The 26,327-nt window shown below is 34.3% G+C and overlaps 1 protein-coding gene across 1 annotated transcript in view; it reads right to left on the bottom strand.

Annotated features, from left to right (window-relative positions):
* Positions 1-5,917, bottom strand: part of LOC113499160 — a 104,796-nt gene extending 98,879 nt beyond the window's left edge. The window contains exon 1 of the mRNA XM_026879509.1: positions 5,299-5,917. The gene's annotated coding sequence lies outside the window, so the exon portion shown is untranslated. The remainder of the gene's footprint in view (positions 1-5,298) is intronic.
* Positions 5,918-26,327: the final 20,410 nt, after the last annotated feature.

Raw genomic sequence — 26,327 nt, 5'->3', positions numbered from 1 at the left:
CATACACAAATGACGCCTTGCCCAGTATTGAGTTCATCAGATGATGATGATGATGAATCTCTTAAATTGATATCAAGATTTTTGTTGATGTCTCTTGTTGGTAACATTTCGAAATATGGAGTCACATTTGATTTAAAGCGTGATTTACAGATTTCGATTATCTATGTTTAAAACTGGGGTCGAACACTACATCTATAAGTAACACCATTGCATTTTTTAAAGAGAATCAGCTCTCAGCTTTCTCAGCTCTTCTTATAATTTCATATCTTATTTCGTATTTAATTTCTCTACAGTGGCCGTCTCGCTTCCACGAATAGTAATAGACTTGTAGAAGAATTATCTTTTCTCGTCATAAATTTCTGACTCTTAAAACTTACGACCAAATGTAAAATCGACTATGCATATCATAAAACTGGTAAATAGGAGTCTATTGTATTGTATGTCTATTATGCTGTATATTTATTTTTACTGCAACGATCACCTAACTAAAAATTGAGTCGAATAAACGACTCCTCTATATTTTTTCTTTAGTTGGGTTCTGGGTGTTTACTGGGCATCAAAGATTACCATGACCATGAGATTTCCGATAGCTAGACCTAACAATCTGATTTTTGGTATTAAAAACAAAAACTATTCCAAATTTTGTGCTTTCACAACTTTTTGCTTCTACAGTTAAGTAATATAAGCATTCAATCAGTTTAAAAATCCCAATAGTCATATTACATTATCTACAAAGATGACAATATCTTATCAAAAAAACTTTGCATGTTTACCTATTTTTTCAAGGACAGTGTGTCATGCAAAATATTATTATTGCTAAGGAAATTGACAAACTTAATAAGGTTATCTGTAACTCAAGGTAGAGTTTAGATTAAACTGGATAAATATACTTTGTTAGTACGACAGTACTCTTTATTGATGGTATTAAAAAGCTACTGTATGTCTACTCCGAATAAAATAATGTCTATGTGCCTACATTTTAAGAGGATAAAGTAAAGACATTGCATATAAAACTGACGACCTCCGTGGTCGAGTGGCGTACGCACCGGTTTCAAGGTGTCGCTAGCTCTGAGGTCCCGGGTTCGATCCCCGGTCGGGTCAATGTAAAAATTCTTATTTCTACATTGTCTCGGGTCTGGGTGTTTGTGGTACCTTCGTTGTATCTGAATTCCATAACACAAGTGCTCTAGCAACTTACTTTGGGTTCAGAACAATGTATGTGATGTTGTCCGCATTTATTTATTATTTATTTATTTATAAATAAAATACATCACAGTATTTTTTTTGTTTTTCGGGGTGAAACAATAACGTCTTCAACATTTAACAGATTTTAAGGAAAAAAAGGCTTGCAATTGCTAGGCCTCCAACATATTAGATACTGCTCTTGTAGCCCGGAGTAAAAGTTTCCATGTAAGAGCTATGAACATTTTCAATATAAGAGTATAATTTTCCATGCTATGCACCGTTTCAACACTTTTTATAACAGTTCAAAATTCTAAACAGCTATTTTTAGGTATTGTCAGAATTTTCTTTATATAAATAGATGTCGATATAAGAATTGCTTGTATCCTTGTGCATACAAGTTCGTAAAATAGTCACCACACAATCAGACCTTGATCCATTCTATATTGAAACCCGACACAAAACCTCTTTGATCAAAAACTTCTGAAACTTGTTTCCATAAAAAAAGAAACATTTAATAAATAAAACAATATTCAACAACCGAAAGTGGAATAAATACAAGCTTTTTAAAAGAGATCGATTTGACTGATGCTTCAGTGACATGGAATGACATTTTCAAATTGGTCTTTATTTTAATATAAATAAAGGTGATTTTATAAAAACAATTATTGTTAGTATTAAAATGACGTCACAAGGCGACTGAAGGAGTGAAACTAGTTTCGAGTCTGACCTCTATTATACTACGCTGTACTGGCTATTTCTTGCAAAATAAGTTATCCTCTGTGTTTTGAGTGATTTGATTTGACAGCAGGACGACTCATTTGTTACTTGAGAAATAATATTGAAATTGGACTATAAGGCTATCTTTGGCTAAGGATTAAGATAAGTTGTTGGGGTCAGCTTCTAGCCTCATTCAATTTGTCTGAAAACCGCCTTTTGTGAGGAAGGACTACTTATTCGATCCGAACAACACATTTCTAATGGATGACACAGTATCACAGGTTGACGAAAACTAACCAACATATACCTTTTATTAGTTCCGAGGACGCTTATTATTGTTCTTCGACCATCATCACGAATAAGTCCATTAACTATAATATAATATAATATCATGGGACAACTCACACACGGTTATCTGGTCCCAAGCTAAGCAGAGCTTGTATTATGGTAACCACACAACTGATAAACTTACTTATATATTTCTAAATACATACATATTATAGATAAATTATACCCAGACACCAGAACAAATGATTATGCAATCATATTATGATTGATTATGATATCACACAACATTTATTCTGGGCGGGAATCGACCCCATAAAAACTATAAAAATAACCAAGTAATTGCATATATTCGCAAACAAAAATCCAGCGTACTCTAATAGAGGTCGTCGAGTTTCAACTTTCGCGACCTTTACAATGCATTTATTTTTCTTAATTCATTCAATTTTCGAATGTCGTGCTTCAATACAAAACCGCTTCATTTGTTTATTTTTAGAAGAGATTTCTATTCGACTTTTGTTTTTGACTGTTGCTCATTATAAAGAATGTTATCATTGTTCGGAATCATAATACGATTGTTTCATCGCGTTGTATTTAATTCTTAAGGGCTAATGATCAACATGTTTGATCGTTTAAGCAGCTGGTTTGAAAGGTTTGGCAAACATTCACGTGTTTGAACCTCTTTTGATATTTTTAATGTGGGATACGCAACAAACTCGTATCGTTTGATCCAAACATCATTGGTTGTCTTGGTGGCTTGATTGATTTTAATCATTATTTAATATGATTGTGTCATCGCTTGCTGAATTCTTTCAGAAACAGATTTATGTCAATGCATACAAGCATACCTTTAAAAAATAACAACCTCTGCACTAAGATATTTAATTGTTGGGTCGCAGGGATTCCACAAACAGTCAAGTCAAAATCAAAAAAGTCAAAATGTTTATTTGCAAACTAAGTGTAAAAAGGTCTACAAAAATAATTGGTACAAGACTTGGTACAAGACACAAGGGTTAAGAACAGGCAGATCATAAAAATGCTAGGTTTAATCACCGTAACCTACATGGTGATCCAACCAGCGATACATCGCACTGTAGTGTTCTTAGCTTCATGACCTTTTCCATCCTCAGTCAGACACAAAAACATTCAGTCTCTCTTTTTTAATCTCCTAAACTTTAGTTTTCCTATTAATACAACTGTAAAATCCAATCATATTTAAACTGTCTAATGCCATTTACACATAAATTTCAAGAAATAATTTTCATCATAATTTAGGTATTCAATTAAAATGTAAACGTCCATTGACATTTATCAAAGCAATGACTACATTCTAAATGCTTAAAGATGATTGAGAAACTGAAAGCGAGTACGTAAATAATATTTAATAATAATAAGCGCGAAAGTTGGCGAGATTTATGCTTACTAGGTATATTTTTACGCCAGAACTACTGAACGAATTTGAGTGATATTTAGCACAGTGATAGTTGATAATGATTCTTGAATTTTTTATATTTATGCCAATAAATCCATAGGTATGGTAGAAACTCGTGGTGCTGCAACTGGTTTTCAGATAAATGTATCAGTTACCGATATAAAAAGTTTAATCAAATTTGGTCTAGTGGTTTAAGCTATAACAGGTAATAAAGATACATAGTATGCACTTGACAATCAAATCAACAAAAAAAAATATTTCCTATTTTTATTTGCATCGCGTTAAACAGACCCAACTCATGCTCAAGTCAATGACTCTACATATTCCTACATACCTATAACATCTTATAATTTCCATTATCTTCCTTCTTTGTATAATTGGGGTCACCACAATCATATTTATAGTATTATTTATGATCAACATATGTTAATAAACTTGACTCTACAATACTCTATATATAATTAAAATCGGCATTAAAAATGGTGGTACTGTGATCGATGTTCAATACTTCTGTGCACAGAAAGACGATTCTTTTCGCAATTGTGAGATGATAACAAATTGTTCAAATTAATATTCAAGTAACGGTTTGGTACGTAGAGTTTTGTTTTGTTGTATTTAACAATTCCTCAGCAAAGCGGTTAGGCCTGCGTTCTTTGAATTTCCTTTAAAAAAATCAAATCAGAAAAGGTAGGACTTAAAATAATTTTAGGCCCAAATTGCATAATGCTTTTTAGTCTAAAACGTATACCATGATCCAATACCTAATTTCAAGTCTAGTTATTGCATAAAACCTCAAACGTACCAATTATATTTCATCAAAATATATTCAGTAGTTTACCTCATTAAGGGCAGATTTTTCAATCGCCAGATAACTTTTATTCGACGAATATGTTTGACGCTTTGACAGGTTTTATATAAAAAATATGTCAAACGGCCATATTTATTCCTCAGATAAAAGTGATCTGATGATTGAAAAATCGGCCCTTAATCAATAAAAAAGGGATATAATTAACGTCTTTTAAGTCTAGGTATTGAGCAAATTGCTCAAACTAAAAGACGACAATTTTATGTTTTTAATTATGTAGAGTCGTATTTAATCTAATTAGTAAAATTTATGGAGAGTAACGGGTTTATTATATAAAAGGTGTTTATTAAAGTTTTAATTACTTTAGGTTTTATAATAATAATAATAAAAACTTGGTAAACGTATTTGTAAGTTATAAACTTAAGAATAATTGTGCTTAAATCATTTTTTCACTTTTAGAACTTGAGTTATTATAAAAATCTTACTTAAACTTAACCAGTATGTACTGCAATAAACACAAGTTAACAACTTAGACAGACCAAACCTGGTGTCTAGCCAAACCTAGAGTTCTTAACCGGTCTTCGGACCTGACTTAAGACCTAGACGGCTAAAGCAATACCTAACTTGCTTCAAGATCTGACGACCTCTTTACTAACTGACTGAAAACCTCTTTTTTCAACAAACTGACTAGTTTTCTTGTTAATAGTTTAAAAAAACACTAACATTTTACATAAAACTTTATAACTGTAAATAGAATAAAACCTATTTGAAAACTATAAAACTTAAAAAAGACACCAAATAGGTTGTATGTTAAATGAGAGCTAACAAACTAACAAAAGAGGTTTAATACAACTTTCAAATTAAGTTTACTTACCGAAACGATGAAACTTCCTTGGTTAAAACACTGGCACTGCACAAAACTCAACACATGAGAACCATTTAGATTCCTGTCAATGCAATGTTAACTTTCTACTTCAACTCGGCAACTTTTAAACACAATTCCACTAAAAATTATAACGAAAACAATATTCAAATCTCGTATACAACATGAACGACACTTAATTTCTCAATAAAATGTTTAGTTTGATTTATTTTTGATACGTAAAAGTTTTTTTCGATGTTTTTTGTGGAGACGTGCGGTCCCCGCGAGCGTTGGTTTGCATCTGGCTTCGGAGTACTTCGGACGGGCTTGGCGAAACGATTGACCTTCGCGACTCCGCTTAATCAAACGCAGTGGAGTGAAGTTGGCCGTAGACCGGTCTGCTTTAGGCAAAAGTAGTATTTTTTTCTTTTTTCACTCACTCATACTTCAAGAGTTTTTTTTTTGTTTTGCTGGCTATTATCACGGTGGGTTGCGTTTGCGGTGTAAGCAGTAGTGTTGGGTGGTTGGCTTTTGTATTTTTTTGTAGAATTTGATATACAGGATGTGAGATACTGGATTTACTTTAGTTAACTCTGAATATTAAAATGAGACTCTATTTTAAGTTTAGATTAAGTAATAACTACGTCAATCAATTCAGTATTAAGTTGTCGTTAAGTAACTCTGTCAATAAGAGAAGTAGCGACTTGTCGAGTTTTACAAAGGTGATAAGAGGGGACTCCGTATTCAGGTATACTTAACATGTTTAAGTAAAATACAGCCTGATACTAGGGAGTGATTAAAAAACCATACAAAAAAATCAAACGTATAAGATATAGACATAAGATGCGTTTGCCTAGATGCTTTAGCATTTATTTTGCTAATAATAGCTTCAAAACATGGGTAGGTAAGTTCAATGAAGGCAAAAACATTTAAATACCCTATACTAATGAATTAAATATTTTAAACTAAGATGAAACTAGTTTTAAACAAAACAATACTAAAAACATTGCATTATATCAACTTAATATAAGAAATATTAATAAAAAGTTATTAGAGAAACATCACAAAAACGCAATTGTTCACCTCGGGGCGTACCATCACCTCTTAGAGTACGCCTGATGCAGTTGTTGAAACGAGACGACACTCTACAAAATGTAGAGCGGTATCTCTTTCTCACGATTGCATTAGTCTTTTGTAATGAGGACCTCGTTTTCACCGGAACAAATTTCCGTCCCTTCAGACGCTTTTGCCATATTTATTATTAGAATCAAAATAACAGCTCCTAATATTATCTCCTTCTACCTGTTTCATTTTAATAATACTGTTCTTCGTGCTTGGCAACTGGACGTAACTCAGTTGCTCATGTCTTTTCTCAGCTGAAGCATACCTCTCATTTTTGTCTAGCATTTGTTGTGGAGGGAAAATCACAATAATTTTCCTACTCCTCCGATTTACTACTTCTGATTAATTTCGATGCGGGTTCCAAGACAGTAAATTGCTTCCTTCAGACACATCGTGCCTAAGTGCCAAATGGTTTTTGTTGGTTATCATTGTTGTTCCTGGTTTTCAAGACTTGCAATAATGTGTTGCAATGTGTGGCGAGTTATAAATAAAAAATAAAAAAAACTGTACTAATATTGCTTTACAAGATGTTGGTAGGATTACTTTAGTTTTTAAGATCTTGGGTACAATTAAACAATTGTAGAGTCGTACAAAACATGATAGTACAAAAGGAGGTAATAATTATGAAATCTCACGTGAAACAATAAACAAAGAAAGTTCAAGAAGTTCTGTTAGCCATATGAGTTTATATTAATTGATATTATGGATACAATTATGAAATAATTACATGTATAGCCCAATACTGTATTCGAATTAAAATAATGAAGGATAGGTGAATAGTTATTTTAATATTTGCATGGATAGAAGAGTGTTAATGGACAGCACGCTTAACTTTCTGTACGCGATGTGTAGGTTCGATCCCCGTGTAAGACACACTTTTGTGCAATCCACGAATTCCAATGCTTGTTCTGAATTTGCGTGTCTTGGTACATGTGGCTTTAATGATTGGGAAATATATAATTACTGTTATTTATTATAGAAGCCCAAAATAAGCTTCTATATGAAAATGATGAAGAAGCAAAGAACAGATTCAGAAAGCGAGTATTTTAACGGAAATTTTGCAAATAATAAGCTTACATTTTGACTATACTCAACTTTATCGTTATAGCAATATGGTTTAAATAAATCAAGAAACAGAATTGTGTTTCCACAAGTATATCACAAGAGTTTTACCATTTCTAGTTCATTAAGGACCCCTATACCACAGACATCAAAACCAGTTACGAACAAATATAAAAGTTCACAATAATGTTTTTGTATTCACATTGAGAAGACAATGGATTTCGTTGGGTCATCTTCGATAATAATTTATCGAAACTATGCCAAAAAAATAGTATAATCATTTAACTTAGCTGAATTGATTGTCTGAACTTCAAATGTAAACTAATTAGGTTGAGTAGGTCGTAACTAATAATATTCGTGATCAGACTTGTCATTAATTAAAATATAAAAATAGGAAACTGGAGCTCTTTGTCACAAAATTAATTGATGCTCTATTTTTTTTTATAATTAAGAAACTGGTGATAATATTGCGGATCCGTGAGGAGATTTGTGTGACAGTTCAAGCTGCAAAAACTAAAAAATGGTTTGGACTCTTTTCATTTAAGTAACAAGGTGACATTTTGGCATCCTTCCCTAAAATATAAATAATTCAAACTTACCATTTTTTTATTAGACGTGTGCTAGGTCTTCTGTATTTAAAACACTAGCTGTTGCCCGCGACTTCGTCGGTAGAAGATATAATTTAAGATTTATACCTGCCCTGCTTTTTCACATTTTCCATTTTATCTTCGTTCCTATTAGTCGCAATGTGATAGTTTATAGCCTAAAACCTTCCTCAATTAATGGTCTATTCAACACAAAAAAAAAAATTCAATTTGGTCCAGTAGTTCCTGAGATTAGCGCGTTCAAACAAACTCTTCAGCTCTATATATTAAGTATAGATTAAAATCTGGAATCGCACACTTACTTACCTAGCGTGATCAAAGTTCAAAACATATACAAAAGGCAGAAGACAAGATACAACATGTTTTCAAATAATAATTCAAAATTTCACAATAAACTTACAATTTGCTCATTCTGAAATAAACCACTTCCTTATTTTTGAGTACAAAAAGGCTGAGAATGTCTTTCCCAGAAGTTTTGCAAGTGATTCATTAAGGGTCTCGGAAAACGGTGTAAGGTGACTTATTTAATTAAAGTTAACATGGTAGCAATCATCTGAAATAATACATTTAGGTACTAAGTAATTATATTCTTCAAAAAATCCTTTTAATTTTTTACTGCGATCATAAATATTACGGCATAAAACAACTTATTCTTCAAATTCAAAAACATCACGCTTCTTTCGCAGTCTTAGATGAAATAATTGAAATATTTTTTGGAGTACTAATGAAGCATCTATAACAAAAAACACTTTTTTTTGTAGTCTCGCAACTGATATGGATAAACTAATAATATGTCAAAGTCAATTCGATACTTGCTCAACCCCACTTTTGAACGAAGAAGGTCAAACACCTCTACATTTAGATAACATCGCTATTTCAATCCAAAATCAACATAGCAACATTAAAACAAAAAAACTAAAACCGAAAGAACATTAAAAAATAAAACGAAACTTTGATTAGGGATCCCACAAATCAAGCTATCAGAATTATAAAGTTTCATCTTTAAGAGAAAGAAAGAAAAACATTTAACTCAAAATCGAATATAAATCTTTCATTGAAACATGTTTTTTTTTATTACAACCTTTTATTTAGTTTCTCCTGTCTCGTTCTCTGTCTGTCGGTCTTGAATCAAATCTTGCAAGTTGAATTTGATATCCTTAGTGTTTCGCCTCATTGATATGAAATTTTGTCAGCATACATATATTGCGTAAACACAACGGTAGTCATAGAGCTTCGCTAAGAACATCATTGAGTTAACCTGTCACTTGATTACTGGGACACTCTTGTCCTAGTTCTAAAACAATGGAAAAAGAGGAGGAAGATCTTTGGCAAGCCCTGGAATAATGTATTAAATAATAAAATATTTTTCACTTAGTTTGAAGCCGCTGTTAAGTTACTTGCTGTTACTGTCAAGATTTTTAATTTTATAGCGTTGAATGTATTTAACTGCAAAAATAGAACAAAAATAACCAAAACAGTTAAACATAATGTGAAAAGAAAATGTCGTCATTTTCAAATGGAAAAAATGTCTTTTCAATCAGACTCCAATTACCGTCTCAAATTAATTTATAAATTACAATTGAGGATAAAATAATAATTAATTCTCTTACATTAAAACACAACTTATCTCTCAGTTAATTAAAAACAGGTAACAGGCCTCTTATTCATTCCGAAGCTCAATAATAACTCCTTACAAAAAGCTAAATTGTCAAATCGATCAAGTCTCAAAATGCCAATCACAAGCTTTAATCAATAACGTAATAAAACGAACAGTTATACACACCACGGCGATGTTATAATCACACTACATAGTGACGGACTGCGCAAGAGTTCAAAAACCCTATATAAACTCAAAACCTTTCTTTAAAAGTGTAAATTTATTCAAATTTAAATAAAAAAACGTCTCCTGTAGCTCCATCCTTAACACGACACCGCGAGCGAAAGAGATAGATGTATAACAATCCATGTGTTAGAAAGAGATGGTTACATTCCTGTCGGGTCCCGCTAAAAACCCGTTTAACAATAGGTAAGTCGTATGATGTGATGCGCAAGTGCAACGGTTTTGTAAAAAAAGTTGTTTTTTTTTTCGTTATTTAAAAAAGAAATTGTTTTGTGTTTATTGTAGTTCTATATTTAGATAATGTGATGCTTAATGCTAGAGCTGGACTGGGAATCGAGTTTAGCCGAGGATAGCCGAAGTGACCCGAACATAGACCGATATAACTATATAGGGGACTATCGCGCTGTATTTCTTGAATGGGTAGGCAGAAATTGTATTGCGTTTCACTTTACAAGAATTTATTATTTATTTGCTCTTTAAAATAATTGCGGAAAGGTCAATGTCAGGCGTTAAATAAGAAGAAACATTGAAGACAAGTAAATAGTAGATTTACGTCTTCAATTTTTTTGAATTTTTGGGATCTGAAAGTCCACTCGCATTTCATAAGGTGTAGTCTTTTAATTTTACTTCATCTTCAGTGAACATAATCAATATCTGTTATAAGGATGCACAACATAATAAAAAAGATCAGAAAAATAAAGAGTTGTATACCCAACATAAATACAAAAGAATCGCAAGAAATTAAAATTAAGACAAGACAGCGAATTAATAAAACACAACAAAATGATAGTCCAGGCTTTTGAAATAGAAATATTTCTTTTTGAACTTCAAAAGAAAAACGTGCTTTAATACTCTGCATAGTCGGTAAAGAACCAAACTCGCTTTTAACTCATTTAGTGCTAAAATAAATTTATCTAAATACAAAAGGCTGCGCCCACAAAACAAAAGAACCGAACATTTGCAACTTCTTTACATTGTAACAAGTAAGGATGGTGGTACACGGAGAACGGAAAAGAAGAAGCGATCCAGAAGTTTTACACTTCCATCTTTCCTATGCTTAGAAAGTACCTTAGCACTTACTCGAGTCTTCGTTACCCAGTATTGTTAAGGGTATGCTGGGTTGAGGTCACCACGTCAAACCCACTGAAAGTGACGCGACATTTTTGTGATCCACGAATGCTTGTCCTGAGTTTGATGTCTTTGTGCGTGTGTCTTGAATGTTTCAAATCTCCAGGATTCAGTTCCTTAATGCGCGAGTCGTTTATAAAAGAATTCAAACCTCTCTACCCTTTTTAAGTTGTTTGAACTGAAATTGAACGAAAAAAGATAACAGAGGATTGTATTATTCCCCTGGTGAAGTTGATGGCAACATCCACAAACAGTATATAACTTTTTTTTTATTATGCTTAATTTTAATGTTCAGCCAGCAGCACTCAATTCTTCAACTTAAAAAATACTGCTAAAAAATTATCGGTTTAATAATTAAATTATCGTGCAAAACAAAACAAAAGCAACTCTCAGTGCGTCACCGTCTTAAAACAAGCCACTGTGTTAACAGTTCTAAGAAACCAAAAGTAAAGGGATAATATGACCGCGGTTCAGGATGCAGGAAGCGACAGAAAGGTACACGTTATTATGTTTGCAAGTAATTAATTACGAAGATTTAATTTGTATGAATACACCAATCTTATTTGAAAAGATAATCTCTTTCAAAGGTTAAATTTTACGATGCACAGAAAAGTAGAAATAGACTTAGGTTGTGATGCTGACGTGTGATAAAATACTATAAATCGAAAGCGAGTCCTTTTTTGTTAAAAAATATTTTTCAAAAGGCAAGAAGGGTTTTGGTGCTGGAGAAAAAAGAGATCTCATAATATGACATTAATAATTCTCACCCAATTAATTGGCTTTTGATATTCCCCTCTTAAACCTGGAAGTATATGCGTTTCGAAAAATATTGTGTATTTTGTTGGTGGTAGCAGTTTATTCACTTGCGTACAAATGTCACCTTGAGATATAGACGTTTGTGATTCGGGCTATCAAGTCCTGCTTTCATCGCAGTGTTCTTTTTATCAGCACGTATTTCCACTGTTTTAAACAAAACAATTCTTCTCAATTTATTATAGAAATAAAATTGGGGAACTGATAACTGTTCTCAGTCTAGGCAAACCTGACGTGCCGCAGATTTTCCCGTTTTTCCCAAGATCCCAAGGTTTCCAAGTTACGGTCTTTAAAGTATTTGCATGCATTATAAAGAAAATAGAAAGAAGCAGAGCTTACATTATTTTTTGACCAGTATTGACTCAGCACAAGCTAAGGTCTTCCCTCAAAATTTTTCCTTCCCTATACTACCTCAAACCACCACTTTTCCCTGAATATTCTTTAGCGGTTCCGTTGCTTTACTAAATCTTAGCAACTGGGTACAGATTTCAAAACAGTGATATTATCTACATAGGATAAAGTGTACCTGTACTTATAAAGTGTGCACTAAATAAACTCAATCCCTACCTAACACATATCGACCAAGAATTACGTGAAAACGATCATCCATCCATCTTAAATCCCGTGGTATAAATGTGAAAAAGTCTTCTAAGTCCGAAGCTTTCACTTAAAAACATTGCGAGCTCTGTGGTTCTATTATCTAAAGGTGGCTGCTAATTAGTAAGCGAAGGTGTTGGAAACAAAACGTTTACCTTTTTAACTTTGTTTTAGAAAGAAAGTCTTTGTTTGTTTGCCTCTTAGAGCGTTCGCACATGAGGCGACGCCAGCATCCTATACCCGACGACTTTAGTTTTTAAAGACGAGTGTTTCGTGCCAAGTTCTATAGCTTTCTGTGGCTTTGAGATTGGAGTCTTGGAGCATTGGAGACGTATGTTGTCTTGTGTATGAATAGCCTCAGATTGACTTACCTTGTAAGGGTATGACAAGTTTGAAAACTTTGTTGGTGTACATAGGTGTTTTAGTATTACTATAAAAGTGGTCTTCGCTCCCATCATTCTTGGGATTATTTTGTTTTTTTTTTGGTAATAAAAATGCTACAGTGTTCACATTTCAGACTGTCTAAAGACTTTCGGGTGCTCTACCGGATGTCTGACTTCTCGTTTTGAATTAAACATTTTCTGCAATTGCCAACGAAGAGAGTCTGTCTTAAACACTCTTTGGCGTCTTCCATAATCCCCAAAAGTGTAGCTATTGAAGTGAATGAATTAATGTCACTGATACTGTACTGTTTCTCTTCCACAACTTAAGCAGGCTTTCTCCAGAAGTGGTAAGTGACCTCAAAAATTTCTCCCTAAAAATTCTCATTCGTTCTTTGGACAACGCTAATAGATTTTGCAAGACAATGTACATCCAACTCCTGATTCCCGAAACCACGTAACGCCATCACCTAAACAATATTTGTTTAATCAAGTCACTTTATGGTGTACCAACATTATGGGGTGCGGAGTGACGTCAGAGGTGGTAAATATTATCCCAGTCATTATTTTGCTTGGGAGGGATTTTTAATTGAGTTTTCTAGGTAAAGGAGGTTTTGTTTATATTACGATGTTTGGTGTAGGAGTGAATGAACTGTAGATGTAGTGGTCTAGTAGAATTTTATTATTGGGATTTTCCTTGACCAAATCGTAATCGTTTTTCTTTTTAGTCAGTATGATGACTGGGTGTTGAAATTCTTGAAATATTTTGTTTAGTTAATCATTTTTAGATCAGCGATACAAAATACTTAATTATAGTAGAATTCAAAGGAAAATGCAGTTGCGTACTTGGTCTTTACTTTATTTTTGAATTAGAAATCTGAAGAGTTTGAGAATAGTAAAATTATAATTAGTTTCATTCGTTTTGTAGGATAAGAAAACGTTCGTAATGCAAATATTACAATACGACTGCGTTCTTCACTATGAATAAGCCTAACAAAAGACAATAGTATCCCAACGTGAAACACATCGATACATTAAATCATTTACTTACGCTTTTATTACATCCACCCTTTGTAGAAAGCAAACTCAATAACACAGTTACCTCGCTCTTATATTGATGCAAATAGAGTTCATTTTCCAATAGCAGCAGGGTCCACCCTTCGTCTAAAGCAAAGTTAATAATGCAGTTACTTAAAATTTTATACTGGAGTAAATAAGGTTGAAATTTCAATAGCACGGATGCTTGATGAGAAGTATTTGTAAAACATTCAGAAGTTCTAGACGACACGAATATGTTTGGAACGCGCCTTGTTTCTATTATTTATTGGCTTTTAGTTTTTTAGATAGAAATCTTTCCATAATATATTTTTTGTTGGAAAAAATGTTAAAGAAATGTTTGGTTTTCTACTGTTCTTTATTCTCAAAGGTTTTTTCTTTTGATCTGAATATATGTAAAATAATCTTTGATGTTAGAATACAAGAAAAATATCTACAAAGAAATTTGTGTTATTACTTCAAATGATAACAATGAAAATTCAACCCTGTCGTTGAAAAAATAAAGTATATTTTTTTGCCATCTGGGGTTTGGTCACACGAACTTAAAAGCCGTTAGCGAAGTAATAAAAAGGCTTTTCACAATAATCTACTAATTAGTTGTGTAGTTTGGGACAAGTTTTATCATAAATAAAAGTTTTTTAAATGATTTAGTCAGAAAACAGTACTTTTAGAAACATGAACAAGCTTTCTTGGAGTACCCAAATATTTGTGCTACACGGGGACTGATCCCGCGATACGTCACGCGTATGTTTGACTTGACTACATTTTCTACTCGCGGCTCTCAAGAAATGACTGCTCTGATGCAGTAATTTCTTGAGAGTTTAAAAACATCAAGAGAATGTCTGATTCTTAAACCATATTCTTTTCCGATAGTTGACTAGGTGTTAGTTCTTAAAGAATAGCAAACATAAACAAAAGGTTTATCCTACATAACGTTACTATGAAGTGTCATTTAACTAGTATTATTATTACATTAAATAAATGAACCACCCTGAACCGGTTTACAGAACATACCATTACCAAATTACCCCAAGCAATCAGTCCTGGCTTCCGCATGTAAGCGGTGAAGACAAATAAAAGTCTTGGAAAACCGAAATCTTGTACAACAAGTCGAATATTTACATTCTCAGGGGCCTTAGTACTATGTCTTAAAGTAACGTTGTAGATATGGAGTAAGAGAGATAGAGCTCCACATAGCGTATAGTCGCATCTCTGTCCCACAACTGAAACATTTTTTATGGAAAGTGGTGGGGTCTCAGAATTCTTAAGAAGCAAGTAAAGTTTGACTCAGATTGGTAATGCTAAGGGTTCCGTACAAAGAAGCAGAAGGAAATAAAAAAATATAATCATTGTCTTAAATAGTTTTTTAATGTCACTATTTGTTGTTATTTCGGAAACAGAAATGCGTCACTAAAAAAAAGCTTTTAATAAATTTCTGTCAATTACGGATGAGATACAGATTTGTGACAGACTGATAGAGAAAGGAGCTTCAAAAATAGGGTTCCGTTTTTATATGAATACGGAACTCTAAAAAATATGTTTATCCTCATAAGCCTGTTGACCTAGAAATAGTGTCTGTCGCCAGAATCCTCACATAACACAAGTTTTTATGTGTCTGGATATAAAAGAATACAACTTACTTACAGTCTTTGGGTGCTTGTTATGAAATACGTAAGGTTTCGCTACATTAGACGCGATACTTATATTGTTTAATTATAAGTTTCGTAATAAGCAATTTTCTTAGTTTATTGCCATTGATTTATGTTAATATATTGCTATTGAATATTGATATACATTCAGTCAAAATAATAAAGGTGATGCGCAAGATGGCTGGCAGGAGCTGGATGTGAGCAGCCGAAGATAGATCTCGATGATGATGATGACATGATGTCCATCAGTGGACGAATATGGGCTGATGATGATGATGATGAGTATATAAAGTATGAGGGAAAATGTGGTGATGTTTAAATGAAGCAGAATGTATGGAAGTGGAAACATTTAAGAAAGTATTCTCCTGTTTGCGATCAACTGGTGACAAGTGAAGAAAAATTACTATCAAGTATACCTGATCGGTTTACGTGACATAAATTGGCCCTTACTGTGCTGAACACCGCCATATTCCATTGATTTATACCCCATTAATAAAACCAACTATTATTCATCCATAATACATAAGAATTCAGCGTTAGTTTAAGTAACACGCTTTTTCCAGACCGAAAATAGCTCAAACCAAAAATATGTTACCCTTGATGGCCTTTGCCATCAGGACAACAAAACCTTTGTCTCAAACATGAAGTTCTTGGTTTGAATCAAACATTTTTATAACACAACTGGTTTGAAGTTTGTCATACATTGATGTGTTTGTAGTTCAAGAAAATATTACTGTCTTTTACACGAGGCTTTGCCAGCGGGTATTTTAACTATCACGGTTAACATAAAAAGGATAGTTCCTCAAGCCAAGCCAAGTTTGATAAAAAAAGGTTAAAGCAGTTTAGCTGTAAAATAAATGTTAAAGGTGGATTTTCAGAAAAACCCACTGTGCAAGACGTATCGCTGATTCGATCCCCGCTTGTAACAAGCGTTGTGTGATCCACGAATACTTGTCCTGAGTCGTGGTGTCTCTGTGTATTTGACTTGAATATTTGTGAAACCCCCGCGACACAAAGACTAAATAAAAAAGAGCGGGAGTTGTAAAAAAAAAACAGAGAGGACTACATTTTTGTAGTTTGCCTCATTTTAGCACTGGTGTTGAGTTTTTGTTTAAAGGAATCTTAGGAAAAAGCAGGTCAAACTATCAAACCGCTTTATCGTCTCACTACCCCTTTAGGAAGAACCCGAATCCATATTTCAACACACGTAGTCACCAAACCATTTCGAAACCGAATCTAAATATAGCGCAAAAAACTTTGTTTCGAGACATCTAATCGTGGTTACACACGGAATGTTCTAATTATCAAATGTTTGTATAAATATAAAACTTTGGCGGTTTTCAGTGCGATTATAAAGTTTTCTATTCTTGTTTAAAACTGTAATTGAGATTAGCTTGATTCAGGTCTGTAAACTGGTATGGTGGTACGTGGTGAATTGTCACGGAAAAAGTTTTACTTGAAACTAGCTGCCTAGTAGGTATCACATTTTTAATAAGGGCGGTTGCTGCCAAAGCATGTTTTCCCTGGGATACACCGAACTTAAGTATTCCGGCGGTTTTCGTTGGTTTCATTGTAGATCCTGGCTTACAGTAATTAAAAATACAATTAATGTGTGGCAGGCTAGTTCCATTTCAAAAAAGGGCGGTTGCTGATGTTGAAGCGAGATAGGTAAGACGTAAAGCAGCGACTCTTTCCTATAACTGCATCAGTTTTTATGATGATGGTAGGATTTATGATGGAAAATAATTCCGGTCAAGTGCAAGTCGGCGTCGTCGTGGGCGACCTAGGAAGCGGTGGCGACACGACCTCAACGCTTACCAACCAGGCTGGTTCCATGCGGCCAAGAATAGAGAGTCGTGGAAGGATTTGGGGGAGGCCTTTGCCCAGCAGTGGGACACAGTAGGATAGGAAAAAAAAAGTGCAAGTCGGACTAGTAACACTGAGGGTCCTGTACAAATAAGCAGAAAAAAACCATTTGTAAAACCAAATGGTTAATAGTGCCTAAGACTAATCTAGTTTTATATTTTTTTATTATTGTACCTTGTGGCGTTAGAAAATATATAAAAATATTTCCATTTAAACTAGTTTCTAAGATTAGCGTGGACAATCAAACAAACAGATAAACATAAAATATAGCAGGCCGTAGCAGAAACTCAAAATTTATATGAAAGACGAAAAGAGTTTTAAGTGCTAATGAGCAACAACTATCACATTTTACCCTTGAAGGTTCACACGTGAGTGATTCTTTGTGTTTCTGATAAAGACAGGTTTTGTTTTAGAGGTCATGTTCAACAGACGGTTGATAATATATATTTTCTTTCTCTTACAGCTTGTTCATCAATTTAATTGTACATTTACTCAGTTTACTCCAGTTAGTGAAGTAACTTAAATATATTTATTTATGGTCGAAATACCGGAGGTTCTTAGTTTTAATCTGTTTAAATCGAAAGGTTGCCTATTTGTTCTTTCACCATCAGCCTAGCGTTTTCCCAAAAATATTGTTGAAGACTTCCAGTCTAACCAGCTTAACTTAGCACCCGTGTATTATTATGACTGTCAGAATTTCTAGCTTCTTACTAATGACGACTGTCGATGCATAACAGCCCTGACCCAAGTTTTAACGTGCCGTCCAAAACACGGAGGAACTCACCCGACCACGGATCGACCGTACCAAGCGTAGCTTAAGCTCCATGGCTTGTATGGTATTACAGTTTTTCTTAACGACTCCTTCTCTAATTTTTTTAATCGTTGTGTCGCGAGGGACTCACAAACATTCAAGTCACATGCTCAAGGACAACTAAATCTTTCCACTTAACTAATCATTACCAGAATTTGCAGATCACACAGTCAAAGGCTTGGCGTTAGATGAGATCGAACTCGCGACACTGAGTGCACGGTGGTCTGACGCGGTGACTTCAAACACTCAGCTGGCCTCGGTGTCAAAATTTTCAAAACAAATTCATTCTGACTATCCACCACAATACTTTGAAGTAAGACATTTCACTAACACAATTTCTCTGAATATTTCTCCTTTTGTAATTAACAAGAGCAATTATAATAGGGATGACAACATTTTTTTCAATGTCATTCAGGTAGTTTAAAAAATAAAATAACGGATTTGTAATTTTTAATTTGTTTCACAAATATCATCATTATCATCATCCACAGCCTTGATCCTCCCACTGCTGGGCATAAGCCTCCCCTTTCTCGTGACAACGAGTCTACGATCCTGTGCTAGCCTCACACAAATATAAATTGATCAAATGACAGTGATGCGCGTGACGTCACTTCTCTTTTTAATTTTTGCGAAGTCGTTATGTCACAGGTCACTCGCATAAACTTTAAAGCAGCTTATCTCTGTATTTTTTTCGTTCACAAATACATGTCTAATATTTTTTTTTTCAAAACGTTTTAAATGAGTGTCATCCCTATTGCCACGGTCATATTTATCAACAGACATGCTCCATAATTACACACGGATGCTATGTCTCTGCTCGCCCCATAAGTCACGAAGCGTGAAGGATGTGACATTATAATAATGTCGTTTCGTGCTAAAACATAATTAGGCATTGTCGTTCGTTAATTTACTAAGTTCAGATTACTTTTTGAAATGCCATGGGAATTTAATTATTTTAATGGATTTCTATTCTTAGTTATCTGTCGTAATGATCGGCCTAGTTTGTTCAGTTTAGATATTCTGTTGGCTAGACGGAATCTATGTTGATAGCTGTCTTATCTTAGCATGTCAATAGATTGTTAGTCTGTTTGTTTGTGTTTAAATAGTTTTGTTGATAATAACTTTAGTACTTCGCCGTCGTTTAGTTGTTGCATTTACTTGCTTGCATGTGTGTGCATGTGGTCGTTTCTATGTACACAACTCTATTGTAACCTGACCTTAAGAATATGAAACAAGAAAACAAAAAAAAGCCAAAGATGCTGGGTGATATTTTTTTTCATCCCTCTATTTTTTGTTGCGAACCTTAACCGATCATTATTTGCAAATACTTTAGGTGCAAAACCGGTAAATTGAAAGTAAAAAAAAACACCTCCATATAAAAATTAAAACAATAATCTTCACACTATAACTAAATTAAATGCAACAGAGAGAAATCCAACTCGAACATCTAAATTCAACAATGTTAATTGTTTTTTGCTCTTCATATTTAAGATCTCTTGATTTCCGGTCATAATTTTACAAACTGCATCAAAAGTACCATTAGTATCGTCACCTAAACCAGCAGCACTAACTGTAAATGTATCAATGAATGAAGAGGCAATAAGACCCCGTTCATATAAACCAGATCTTTTGAAATTGGTTGTAGCACGCAATCTTACTTAAAACCGTTTGTGTATTAAGCTGGCAGCATTGATGAAATTTGGAAAAAAAGAAATATTTTTTAGATTGAATGTCTTTGGTGACTGGTCGTACTGCTGACCTTGGTCTGTGCTTCATTAAGTAAATTATATGTCATACCTCGCCATCCTTGAACATAGTTTGCAGCGATTCCTTAATTATCAATTCATATAATGTAGGTATGCACTAGTGTAAAAAAGTGACTGCGTGCAAAGCGGGGTTTGTGGTGCAGTTTCTTCTTACTATCAGTAAATGATACTTTGACCTTCAACATGTGCTACTAGCACATGTTAGCCTCAACTACTTGAATAAATGGATTTTGATTTTCGAGCATAAATTCCGGTGCTAATGAATATATGCAGGATAAATGCCATATGTGTCATACACAAAGTGGTAATGCTTGTCCTGAGTTTGGGTGTATTTGTACATGTGACTACTATATATTTGAAACCCCTCGCGACAAAATAATTAAATACCTCAAGCGTTAAGTACCCGGCATCACTCGTAACCCCAAAATTGATTGGAAAGCGTAACTATTAAATAAACATTTAGAAAACACCAAAGGAGGTTTAAATTATTCCTAAAATATACATTTCGTAAATTCACTGATAAAATCAGAAAACAAATAGCAAGAATACATAGCCTCCAACTAGTTTTCCCCCTATTAGCACCTTGAACAATCCAAACACAATATTTCACCAGTAACATAATCCTACCGTATCTTTATTTAATTACAGGCACATTAAAATAAATCCGGCCATAATTGCTTAGGAAGTACAGATTGCGGGTTGCGTGACAAAATATAAGGGTGAGGACATTGCAATGTCACGGTTGGCATCAACACGCTAAACGTGACTTATAGGCGTCAAGGTTTAGTTGGTCTTTTGAGGGACAAAACCTTGCAAATTGTTGGGTTGGTCCTTTTGAGTTGGAGCAAAAAGTTCGGTTATAGAAGAAGTTTTAATGCTTTGTTTTTTAGTCTAATTTATTTTTGGCTGATACAGAAATATAGACATATTTCATATATTGTGCTTTGCGAATCCGTACGTTGAACTAAGAGTATGGAGTACGAGTCAGGGATTATTGTTTTTGGCATTTCAATACTTATTTTTAAATGCAAACGTGTCCATATACAGAAATGAGTAAATTCTTAGATGTAATTAGTCTTTTCCAAAAATACTTGTATTAGAGTCTCGTGCAAATTTTTACCAGCTGATAACAATTTTGTTTGGAAAACCTTATTTAAGTCTACACGCCCAAATATATTGTTTTCAAATACAAAGACACACACATTGACCATTCAAATTATACGAGTATCTTATCTCCCTAAAAAGAATCAATTGTACGGAATGTCTTACTTTTAAAAAGACAATGGCATACCTATGTTAATTCAAGATAATTCTAAGAAAAAATAACGGTAAAGTGGGAGTTGGACTCTCGATACATTGAGTTCCGCAGGTTTCTACGAATAAATTGTACTCATTCAATTTATGTCTTACTAATCATTGCTTTACTTCGATTTTAAGTTTTAACTAAAAAACACGGTTTTTGGGATACAGCCGCACTGACAACACAGAAGAACTGATAGCAGAGCCTTAGGTATAAAGTTTCGTTTTTACCTTATCAAGGGATGCAAAAATTTACTCACGCGTATTTATTGAGTTGCCCAACTAATTTGAGACCAAAACGGAGTCTTCCTTCATGAGCTAACGCGGCGATGGGGTCGCGAGTCGAAATGTCGTTTTTCCGTTTTGGTTGCGAAACCCCGAAAACACTGAGCATTCATTATGGAATGTCTCAAAGGTGTATCTCAAACTATGAGTGGTTTACAACTTTTTGTCGGATAAAACAATTGACAATTGAACAGATATGAGCATTGCTGTGTATGATGAAGGCAGGAGGCAAGCTAACGAGAGGTGTTTTTGTAAAATACAAGCTTGTGCTTAAGTCAGGTATAAAGAAGTGGAAAATGTTTAGTAAGATCAATATGTATATTGTTTTCTGCCCTCTCGATGCCTCCTAAGGGTCATGACTTGTGCCCTACGAATTGTGCCCTAAAGCACTACATACGCAACAGTCTTCAGCCTTTCGACCCGTTATTTGATTCCCGCCATAGAAATCTTTCGTCATCGTCAAGATGGCTGGACCAAACGAGGTCATGTCCTTGAAAACCATGTGCACTATTTAATACCTATTTGCTACTATTTACTACTTTTAGTTAAATAACTGGTACCTTTTCGTTAAGAAATTGATCAAAGCAATAAAGTGGCCAGCATACCTGACTTTTGGTCCAGCCATCCTGACGCTGACAATTTTTCACCACATTCCATAATAACCAGTCCATTGCAATGGTTATTTTTAGGGAATTAATGTTTAAAATAACTGATCGATTATTTTATTTCAATGAATTTCTGGATGATGTTAACAATATTGCTAAGTGATCATTTCATTTGTAGTCAAGTTGTTCAAAATCACTTTTGGAGTTATAAGTTGCTGTATAATGAATTAAGAGTTGAAATGTTGAAGTCTTATCAATTCTGTCAATCGAACTATTAATTTGTGCTTAAGCGTATATTTCTCAGAAACTAACGAAATTTTTAGGTTTTAAAACAATTTTAAAATATATAGCCCACCAAAGTTCCCAAAGTGATTAATCTTTTTCAACAAAAAGTATTAACTCCTGAGGATCCTGAGGTGTTTTGCAAACCCGAACAGACGGGGAAATAAAAGAATTCGCTTTGGTTCATATGGAATTTAGGTCGACGTCTCGAGACCTACTACCTCTAAATATAAGACTGTTACTTGTGTGGGAGTGAGAGGGAAGACGACACTGCGTAGAGCGGCATCTTGCTTTGACAACTGACTTTCTTCTTAAAAGCTGGTGGTAGCAATGATGGATGGGTTTTCAAGATTAAGAGGCGAACGAATTGGTAAAATTATTAATTTGGACTAAAATATTTTAATTTGTGAGAGGGATAAAATTCTCATTATTTTGGGTTACTATAAGATCTTTAAATAACACATTTTTCGGTGTAAACGATAAGTAGCAACGCATTGAGCAGTACTCCGGAACATAACTGTTTTCACAGCATCAAGATCCTAAAATTTTGGTTTTTCCAAAAATTTGATCAGTGGCCAATTTTTGTATTTTTTTTTAACGTTTTCGCATTCGTACGGAAACCTCAATCCTAAGTCCTCACTTACAATATAACAGTTTTTTACGCTACTTCCAACAGTATGCATACTATCAATCTGAAATATGTTCTACTATTAACAGCCCAGTATTGTCTACTTCATTAATATGATTTATTGTCTCAAGACTATTTCATTTCTTGCGCGAACAACGGTAGCGTATTAAATTGGAATTCAGCTTTCTCTTATTCGGCGACATGTAGACTAAGCGCGAACCATTTAAATTTTTATGGGTCTATCTGACTTGTTCCTTGAAATTGATGGTATGAGGCTTTCTACATCCTATAGAAACATACTACATAGATATTTTATACATATGTTCTTGCGGATGTGAATCAAGGAAAAAATCGAAGTATTACGATTGTAGATTCGAAGTCGGGATTATAGACGTAGGCGAAAAGGCAGCTGAAAGGGAATTTGGCGGGTCACGTCAACGGAATGAACTATGATAACTGGCCAAAGGTCACTAGACAATATAAGCCAGTACATGGATGGCCCCACCATAGTCGGCCTAGGTAGCGATGGTGGGACCGATCTAAACGCATAACTTGTCGGTAAAATTTCGTTTTAAATAACGGGGTAGGTCTTTGTCCAGCTTTAGGAGAGAGTAGGCTTGATAAAAATACCGAAATTAATACAATATTGATTTTGACTTCTTTCCAGTCCTTGATTCAACATTTTGCACTGTTTAGTGTTTTTGAAGAACGTTATAGCACTTTCTTACCTTTTTGTCACAGCAAATGTTTTACATTCAGACACAAATCCCGTGATAGCAAACTTTTATCAGTTGTAGTATTTTTGTAGTTCGTGCGGACAAAGTTGCTTGTGATTAACTACCTGGGAAGCACTGTGGCTTTGGACTTGACACAAATCTTAATGTTGATAGTGGTTCGAATTCACGGATAGCCGAGTGGTTGAGGTCATTAAGCCAAACCCACTGAGCGTGACGTGTCGCGTGTTCGATCCCCGCGTAGGACTAGCATTTGTGTGATCCACGAATGTTTGTCCCGAGTCTGAGTGTATTTGTGCATGTGACATGAATGATTGCTAAAGCCCTCGCGACACAAAGATTAAATTACAATAATGTGGCAGTCGTTTAAAGTAAAAATTGAGGGCTTGTAATTTTAAGTTGTATGTTGAATAAGTTTCTGTTATTTTAAATGTTTTTTTGCATGAAAATGTCCAAGTCCGAAGTGTACCTACCCACCCCATTGCGCACAGAAACTTAAAACACTTTACAAGAACTTTACTAGTTCGTGCTTAGCCCCCTTCGTTAAGAATGCAACGCATAACTCGGTGAAACAAACAGACAAACATCCTTTGAATATTAATGTGCAAGGGTTATAATTTTATTGTTTAACTTATATAATTGTCAAGTACTTGCAAGTTACTGTGCGTTAAGAGTACGTGGTTTGAGGGCATGCCACTAAAACTTGAAATAATATTGTTAAAGAAAAGAAGAGAGACTCCTCTCTACCCCTTGTTGTATAACATCATCATTCTAGCCTTTTCCCAACTATGGTTGGGTTGGCTTCCAGTCTAACCTGATGCAGCTAAGTAAAACTCAACACAGTAACCTGGGCAACACAGTACCCGAGTAGTCTCACTAAGGAGACTAGTTGCCAGACTTTCTAGTTTCTGACTACCCGTACGAGCCCGTAATAACTTGTTAAAGATGTATGAATAACAGATAGGTCCCAAAATATAACGTGAGTTCTAAAAAATGAAGGAGATCTTTATGTATATGTATATGAGGGGGTGACCCATTACCTGTTATCAACTTTTACACCCATATACACGAGCTCCTCAAAAATTAGATACTTTAACATAGTGAATTTAAAAATAAGAACGAGGAGTTCTCAACGTCACTACGACTCTACATTTTGTAGAGATTTCTTTCATGTGTCTATTCAATTATTAAGTTTAGTAACAGTTCGCGTAGTTATCTTGTCTCCTCACCCTCATGATTAAAAACTCTGGTTAGGTCCAGAGCTAGTCCGGCAATCCCGGTAAATACGCGTGAGTTAACCTTAAAGTTATTAAATGAATAATTATGTAGCAATAGTTTACGCATAATCTGAGTATGAGTAAACATCTTTACCGCCACAATGGCAGTCTTTGAAAGTGTATTCAATAAAGCAATAATGGGGTCTAATCAAAGGCAAACATTCACAATGCCGTGGGTCTGTGCATCTTGTAGTGAAGAAGTAAATTCACTGATATTAGAGGTGAATGACCGCTCCCTCTGTCAACTGGGACAGGGGAAACTGTGGAGGCGAAACTTCTTTGCGTATTTGTTTTGTAATTTTGAAATATTGAAATATTGAATTAGTCATAATCTTAAAGTTTTACGAAGTAGTGTCACTAATAACTTTGTATTGTGGTTGTGGAGGTTACATAATAAAATTCCTCGTATATTTTTGACTTTTGCTCCGAAAACCTGTACTATAAAATTAAATTAAATAACTATAGCAAATCAGCGTTGAATTTAATTCTTGAACAATTTGAAACATGCACGCTGAATGCAATAAATTAAAAAATCTTCTAAAAACACTTTCACTGTATTGGGACAGAAGCAAATAATTCAAATTCACTCCATGATGCTATTAAACATTTTACAAGACTTCAAATTATTTTCTTCAAAACATAATCACAGACCGCTCAATACCTTCCCTATCCCCACAATATATTCCACATAAGGCCTCCGAATGCTCATTACGGTATCCATATTGGTCGCTCGTTATCTCCTAGTCCATATGCACGACTTCTGTGGAGATACTGGATATATAGGGTGTTGTGGAGCCAGAGCTTAAGGCGTTAATGGTAACGGGAATCATCTATAAATAATACTAGTGGAGGTTAAAAAATGTGCTCATTTTTCATTAGGGCTAAATTTTCTGAGGTAAAAGTCTCTACTTCAAATCTGCTATGCGTGATGTGTTGCGGGCTCGATCCCCGAGTACGATAGTTATTTTTGTGATCTACAAATATTAGTTCTGAGTCTAGGTGTCTCTTTGAATGTGACTTGCATGTTTGTGAAAGCCTCTGCGAAATTAAATTAGATTAAATCCTTTAGTGCTGAAGTTGTTAATATGTGGTAGACTTCAGATAGGCATAGGTCATTTTTTGCTACTATAATATGATGTTCAAATAAATCCGGTAAGCCAAAAACCACCTTAATTTAGCTTGAGAACTCATTCGGCCTCAGAAGTAAGGAATATCAGAAGGTATATTAGGTTCTCA

The sequence above is a fragment of the Trichoplusia ni genome, chromosome 12 (genome assembly GCF_003590095.1).
Source record: "Trichoplusia ni isolate ovarian cell line Hi5 chromosome 12, tn1, whole genome shotgun sequence".
In the NCBI taxonomy this organism is placed as follows: domain Eukaryota; kingdom Metazoa; phylum Arthropoda; class Insecta; order Lepidoptera; family Noctuidae; genus Trichoplusia; species Trichoplusia ni.
This window is presented reverse-complemented; position numbering and strand designations above follow the sequence as displayed.